Below are 8,020 nucleotides of genomic sequence, written 5' to 3'. Positions count from 1 at the left end.
TCAGAACAAACGACAACCCGTGTTTCGCACCAGTTTTTCAATCCAATTAAATCTGTTCGTCGTACAACTTGGACTATGGAGTCTCATTACAAACTCGTAATTTCGCTAAAATCTTAATGACTTTCACCATTTCCATTTATTCATGCTTCAATCATAATTACGGAAGAGGTGTTTTACCGTAAAGCGACGGCCATTAAACAAAAACATTAGGCAATCCAATCCAATCTTGCTTTGGTCTCTCTGTATAAAAGAATGCGTATCTAAAAAAAATATAAATAAAAAAAAACTTCAGCTGCATCACTGCAATCTTTTTAAACAGCCAGAAACTGAAAAAGAAATTTGAATAGACCTTTTCCCACCCTTTTTCACCTCCCTTCCCAGAGGCGAACTACATTTCGCAGCTGGAAGCACACGTTCGCGGGCCCTATCACGCATCGGGCGGAGGAATACAATGAAATATCGATTTTCATGTCCGCTCTATGACGACCGAGTATAATACCTATCCTCTCTCTAAAAAGAGATCTCGAAGTCGTGCTGCGAAGTCGCATTTACAGGGAACGCGTGTGGAGTTCGACTACTGCTTGCAATGTCGGCTACCTCGTGAATTCTCTCTCAGTCGGCCGCGTTTTTTCTTGGATTGGAAGTTCAGAATGCGGCGTGTTTGAGGTAAGTTTGCGTTCGATTTATGGGGAAGCAAAATGTCACATCTTACAATTACTCTCTTTTTTTATTTGAACTTGATGGTGGATATGGTTTTAGAGATAATGGATTTGTTGGTAAATAATGCTTGTTGTTAATTGTTGCAGAATGTCAAAACTCACTGTTAAGTATCGTTTTGCAACAATGTTGCCAAGTGCTAAAGAAAAATGTTGTTATAGGTTGTGATTTTGTGCCAAATCGTTCTTTTAGGACTAAGGGATAGTTTACCATTCGAAAAATACAAAAGTGTTATCATTGCGACAAAAACAAAGCAAAAATAGTGTTATTTATCATCAATTTTTTTTGTTTGTTTATCAAAATGTTAATCACGTTTGTAACGAGCGTTTGAATTGCTACAAATAAGGCTGTCCGGAGTATAAGCTATTATTTTGAACAAATTTTATGTTCTGTTTTTTTAGGTAAAAAAATAATTTACCATTCTGAAAAATAAATATTATTAACAGATTTCTAATAACTTAAAAAGATAATTTGTCGCAAATATTTTTGGAATATATTCGATATATTTGTTGTTTTTACGCCAATACATTCTAATAATAAAGAAAAGTTTCTTATGCTTATAAATTATTATTTAAGATAGTGAAATAGTTTACCTTTCTAAAATGTACAAATTACTATCATTGCATTAATAATAATGTAAAAAGAATTCTTTTTACTTGTTGTTTTGGTTATACTATGGGATTATGGGATAAGGAAGAAAAAAATAGTTAGACTTAATGATTTTGAACCAAAATATTCCTTAAGATCGAGAAATGCTTTATCTTTCTGAAATATATATTGAAATCAAAGAAAAAGACAATATTTTAGTAGCATAGCAAAAACTATCGCGTTTTACATGCATGAGAAAAAACAGATTGACAGACGGTAACTTTTAAATAGATTTAATTCAAAATTTGTTATGTATGTTTTATTGTTAAAAAGTTCACTTATATTCAGACAGATGGATAAATAGATTTCTTCTGAATGTATTTGGTTCGAAATGTGATAGAAATCTGCAAATTTCATATAAATATCAACAACCAAATTTCATGTTCTTATCTCAAAACATTTTTAAATTACCAAGTTCATAGACAGACAGATACAATTCCAAAAAATGTGTTTTTTAATAAATTTTGTACTCGCCTGTTTCTCTCAAAATTTTGATCTTCCAAAAATTTTCAATTTTCAAACACGATTTCTAAAATACTATTAAAGTTGGTAATATTTGACTAAATTTGAATACATTTACTAATAAACAAACAATGCATAAACAAATCGATGCAAAGTTACCAATCCTCTTCCTTAAAAACTGCACCTGTAATGGTAGCATAATGTTAACTAGAGATAATACAAGTTATTGTTGTCCATTATCCAGCATGAACGCTATCTGCATCACATCAATTTAGTTTGTCAGAACGAACTCTAATTGATTCTTCTCGATTTTCCTCGTGTAGTAACAGAATACTTTAATCCATAAATATTATTTTTTAATCTTAAAAAAATGAAGAACCAAATAAAATAAAACAAATTCCATTTCATATATAAAAACAAAAAAAAAAAACTTTTAATATCTTTAATAAATCATAATAAAGTTGAAGCAATATTATCATTTGTATTGCCAACAAATTGCACCAGTAATGACATCATAAAATAGACAGAAGCAGTAATCCAGCGATAACTGTCCGTTATACTACTTGAATGCTCCCTGTGTTACATCAATTTTTTTTTTTCAGAGCGTTTAATTCAATGATTTTCCTTAGTATCTCTTGTGTAAATTTAAAACAAAGTGTTTTTATTTAAAGAAATAGTTTTTTTAACTCTAAAAAATCGAGGAACTAAATCAAATAAAGTATATTCTCATTTACATTCCATACATCAGATCAGAGTAGACTATTCATTGCTTTCACAAGACATGATAAAAATCGGAACAAAATTACCATTCCCAAACCATTGCTTACAAATGGCACCAATAATGCTGTCATAAACTTGACCGGAGTAGTAAACGAATGATAACTGTCCGTTATCCAATCTGAATACTCTCTATGGTACATTCTTTTTCTCAGAATGTTTAATGCATTGATTTTTCTTAATATACTTTTTGTAATTTTTAAACAAATGATTGTAATCAAAAAAATTAGTTTCTTTTTAACTCTAAAATAATAGTAAAACTAAACCAAATAAAGCATAATCTTATTTCTATTCTATACAACGAATCAGAATAATCTATTCATTCCATTTACAAGACATTAAAAAAATCGAAACAAAATTGCTTACAGATCACAACAGTAATGATATCATAAAGTAGACAAGCACAGTAGGCCAACAATAAATGTCCATTATCCTACTTGAATGTTTTCTATAGTTCATAAATTCTTTTCCTTGCAACGTTTAATTAATTCCTTTTTTTTCAGTATCCTTTGTGTAATTTAAAAACAAAGTATGCCAATCAAAAAATTAATTTCTTTCTAACTCTAAAAAAAAATTAGGAACTAAATCAAATAAAGTATAAAAAACTATTAAAACAAAACAAAAAACTATTAATATATTTTGAAAAACATGATAAAATCGGAGCAAAACTATCATTCGTATTGCCAACAAATTGCGCCAGAAATGATGTCATAAAGTAGACAGGCGCAGTAAGCCAACAATAACTGTCCGTTATCCTACTTAAATGCTTACTCTCTGTGGTACATAAAATATTCTTTTTTTCAGAATGTTTAATTCATTGATTTTTCTCAGTACCCCTTGTGTAAATCTAAACAAAGTATTTTAATAAAAAAATTAGTTTTTTTAACTCTAAAAAAACGATGAACTAAATCAAATAATGTATATTCTCATTTATATTCCACACATCATATCAGAATAAACTATTCATTGCTTTCACAAGACATGATAAAATCGAAGCAAAATTGCTTACAAATCGCACCGATAATGCTGTCATAAAGTTGACCGTCGCATTAAGCCAACAATTACTGTCCTTTATCCTACCTGAATTCTTTCGATAGTACATAAATTATTTTTCTTACAACGTTAAGTTCATTGATTTTTTTCAGTATGTATCCCTTGTGTAACTTTAATACAAGATATTTTAATCAAAACATTATTTTTGCTTTAACTCTAAAAAGAAAAAAACTGAATCTGTCATTCAAATAAAACATAATCTTATTTCTCTTTCATACAACAAGCCAAAATAAACCATTCATTGCTCTCAAAAGACAAAATAAAATCGAAACAAAATTGCTATTCTTACTGCTTACAAATCGCACCGGTAATACTGTCATAAACTTGACCGGGGCAGTGAGCGAATGATAACTGTCCGTTATCCAACCCGAATGCTATCTAAAGCGCATAAATTCGTTTTGTCAGAGCAGCTAATCGGTTGTCATTAACATTCGTCTGGGGATAAATAATCTGTCCGAAAAATTCTTATTTATGGGGTATAGACATGAACTGCAGATCGCGGGAGAAATATCGCCTATAACAATTGAAAAGTGAGCTGAATATAGATTTAACGTGTGGCGAAGCATTGTAGTTGGGGCTATTTCATTAAAATTCCGCTCACAAGTGAAATGTAGGTTATTTCCTTTCATTTCGGCCGATGCATGTATCTTTTATTCTTTTATGCATATGTTTTGTCGTAATTCTTTGTTAAATATTAAAATTGTCCTGAAAGATATCCTGTGTTTTGGGAAAAACGGTACAGGAAGTATGAAATTACAGTTAATTTGTTAAGAATTGCAAACTAGTTCAGAATAAATTTAAAAAAAAAGACATGTATGGTATGAATTTGTTTAAATAGTATTTATATTATTATCATATTTCATATTATTATTTTTGAAAATGTGTTTCAAAATGTTGTTAAAAAGTTTAAATCATAAAAAAAAAATATTTTCTTTAAATAAAGAAGCACTTGATCGATTTTTTATCTTTCGTATATGGAGTATACAAAGAGAATGTACTGTAATTATCAAAAAATTCGATAACTTAGTGAATCACCACATTTCAAACCCTCCTGAGTTCGAAAAGTACTTACTTATGTCAGTCCGTCAGTCCATCTGTGAACACGATAACTCAAAACGGCTTTTGACTAAACAGTTTAAATTTGGTATACAATTTTTACACCAAATTTGTCGATCTTTATCCAATGTTGGACGAAAACCATTGTGATGAAGTCTGACTGTCCGAGTTGAATTCATATGATAATCAAGAAACGAAGAAAACTAAGGAATAAAATTTGTTCCATAAATTTAATACTTAGAGTGTATATTTGTATCAAATTTTGAAACACATTTGTTTAGAGACTGACAGGCGTGCATATTTTCATATACATAAACGTGATAATTCAAAAGTACAAGGACTTAAATAGTGTATAAAATTTGATACGTGATGTTACTTTAATTGTAGTTTTGTGTCAAATTTCGGTTTTAATCGAGCAGAAAAACAAAGATATCTAAAATACAAATTCGATGTTCTATTACTTTTGTACTAACCGCAACAAAGCGATTAACCGCTCCCTTTTCCGAAAAACGGAACTATTATTTTTAATTTATTATGCCATTAAGTTCTTTCGTAATTATTGTTCGCTATTAGTATGCAATTAATAATACATCAATACTTTATTAAAGAAAATACGACAAAGTTTTGATTTTATAAAAGAATATATCAATAAACTTGAAAGTACAGAAATCTTTTTTGTTAAACCATAATTAGGTGTTTACTGATTTCCTGCTGTAAATGGAAATATTTCAAAACTGTTCTCGGTTCATTTTTATGTCTTTTTCCGCTATTTTCTGAATTATCCGAGGAATTCGTTTATCTATAGTTGCCAAGCCATTAAATTCAGAGAATAATCAAGAATTTGATATATATTTGAAGGATGTCAGATATAAAATACATTAAATACGAAGGTACGAATTTCAATTAAATTATAATTCTAGTTAAAATTATTTAAATCTTGTTCGCATAAAATCAGTAGTTCGTTGAAAGATTTATAGTGAGGTAACAAATAAATTCCTAATTTTTAACCAAAGGAATTTTTTATCATTTTTTTCATTAAAAAAATTTTTAATTTAAAGAAAAAAATAAACATATTTATGTATCGTTTTTCTTAAGAAATTAAAAATAATTTATTCCTATAATTGTGCTGGTTATTTTGTATGATTTAAAAATTATTTATTAAATTTTTTTTGAAAGATATATTAACATATTTTAAATAAATGGTGCAATGAAATATGATTGGTATTAATAAATAAGTCTGATCCCAAAATGATTCACTGGGAAAATTATTTATACTCAATTTCGATTTAATCTTTTGTGCGTAACTTGATGTTCATTATTTCATCAACAAAGTATTTTTAATCAACTATAACATTTTATACCAATATTTATTTAGTATTTTTAAATCTGGTCTGCTTATTGTGAATACAAACCTTCTTTATGGAGTCACCCCGGGACATCTTAGTGACCTTGAAACCTTATATGCCTTAGGGATTTGCTTCAAAATGCTCGCTTTCTGTTATAGTAATGTAATTTTATTTTCAATATCTCTCATGGGAATTGCATAGATAATTAATAAAATCATTCTTCCTTAGTTTTCATTGTTTTATCTAATAATTAACGCTGTTAAATATTAGATAAAACAATGAAAATACCATTTGAATTTCCTTTTAACAGTGAAATCTATTTCAAAATCATCTATCTCAAAATCAAATTTTTTAAAAAAATATTTTTTAAAAATTGACAAAATTCAAGAAAATTTTCATTACCAAAAAAATGATATTAGAAAAAGTAATTTTTTTAACGTTGAAAAGGTATAAAATTAGACTCCTTAGATAATATTTTCTGGATTTATCGTAGAAAATATGCAGCATCTCTATTTACTCTTCATTAATTATTCAAATAAACATTCAAAAAATCGCTGCGATATGCACATTCCCTCCCTCCAAAGTATATTTGTGCCAAATCTGCTATCTCAAGGTTAAACCCTCAATACACATATAAATTGTTCTGTATTGTAAATATAGATTAGTAGATTACTTTCAATTATTTATAATAATGGTTATAAGAAAAATGGTTTAATTGATGAATAATAATGATTTAAAAAATTTTGAGCGTAAAAGCAAAGACAGTACATGCCTTGATGTGTTCTTTGCTATACATTAAAACTATGACGTAAGCTCATGAAAAAATTGCAAAGAAGAATGCTCCCTTTGTTTTAGATTTTATAATATATAATACATAAATGTATCCTTAATTAATTAAAATTACAATAAGCATTTAAAAAATTGCTGCAAGATGCATATTCCCATCCTCCAAAATAAGTTTGTGCCAAATTCGCAATCTCAAGGTTAAACGGCCAGTACATATAAGTATTGTTCTTTAATATAAATAGAGATTAATAAATTATTTTTAATGATTTATTATAATGGTCATTAGAAAACTGTTTTGATTGATGAATAGTAATGATGTTAAAATTATGAACTTAAAAAGCAAAGACATATATGTCTTGCTATGTTTTTTGCAACGCATTATGACTATAGTGTAAGCATATGAAAAAAATCTAAAGAAACATGCTCCCGTTGTTTCAGATTTTATCATATATAATGCATAAAAAAAATTGCATATGCTATCATATTCTTATCTAAGAACATGTAGGGTTGAAATAACATGCATGACTGAACACTCGGAATAAACAAACTGCCAAAGCATTTGAGGGAAACGTGTGCTCAAAACGTAATAGCGATAATAGTCTTTTCCAGATAGTTTATATCATGCAAATATCCATAAATAATTTCATAATGTGATGGTAAAACACTCCTTCGAAATATTATAGCACCCAAATCTCTTTCTTGTATTTGCAATTCAAAGAATATATAGGGACCCAGTGTCTGTGAAATATCTTTTTTTTTTCTTTGTAGTAAATGTATCTGATAATTCAGAGAAAATGTTCTTAAAATATATGGTTGAAATAAATTTGACAGAATTCGTGAATTATTATGTATTCATACAAACAAAAGAATGTATATTGAACTAAATCTCTGAAATAAACTCTCCATTTTTTTTGTTTCTTTGTTTTTGTATGTAGACGAATTCAGTCGAAAAAAAAATTGATCGAATAACTTAGAGAAAATTACAGTAAATAAAAAATAATTTTTTTTTCTTTTCTTTTTTTGGACATGGAAAAATTTAGGGAAAATACAAAATGTTCAGAAGTATTTCAACTATATTGATTCTTTGGGGGTAAAACTTCAAAAGCAAAAACAGTGCACTTTAAAAATCAACATAAATATTTCATTCAAAATTGAAGTTGAGATTTCTATTTTAT

At 28.0% G+C, this 8,020-nt stretch overlaps 1 protein-coding gene across 1 annotated transcript in view; it reads left to right on the top strand.

Moving 5' to 3' along the window:
• The first annotated feature begins 549 nt into the window (after nucleotides 1-549).
• Nucleotides 550-8,020, top strand: part of LOC129985268 (frizzled-5-like) — a 157,106-nt gene continuing 149,635 nt past the window's right edge. Inside the window, exon 1 of the mRNA XM_056095234.1 lies at nucleotides 550-666. The gene's annotated coding sequence lies outside the window, so the exon portion shown is untranslated. The remainder of the gene's footprint in view (nucleotides 667-8,020) is intronic.

The sequence above is a fragment of the Argiope bruennichi genome, chromosome 9 (genome assembly GCF_947563725.1).
Source record: "Argiope bruennichi chromosome 9, qqArgBrue1.1, whole genome shotgun sequence".
Classification (NCBI taxonomy): Eukaryota; Metazoa; Arthropoda; class Arachnida; order Araneae; family Araneidae; genus Argiope; species Argiope bruennichi.
The sequence above is the reverse complement of the archived record's forward strand: the minus strand, read 5'-3'. Positions and strand labels throughout refer to the sequence as shown.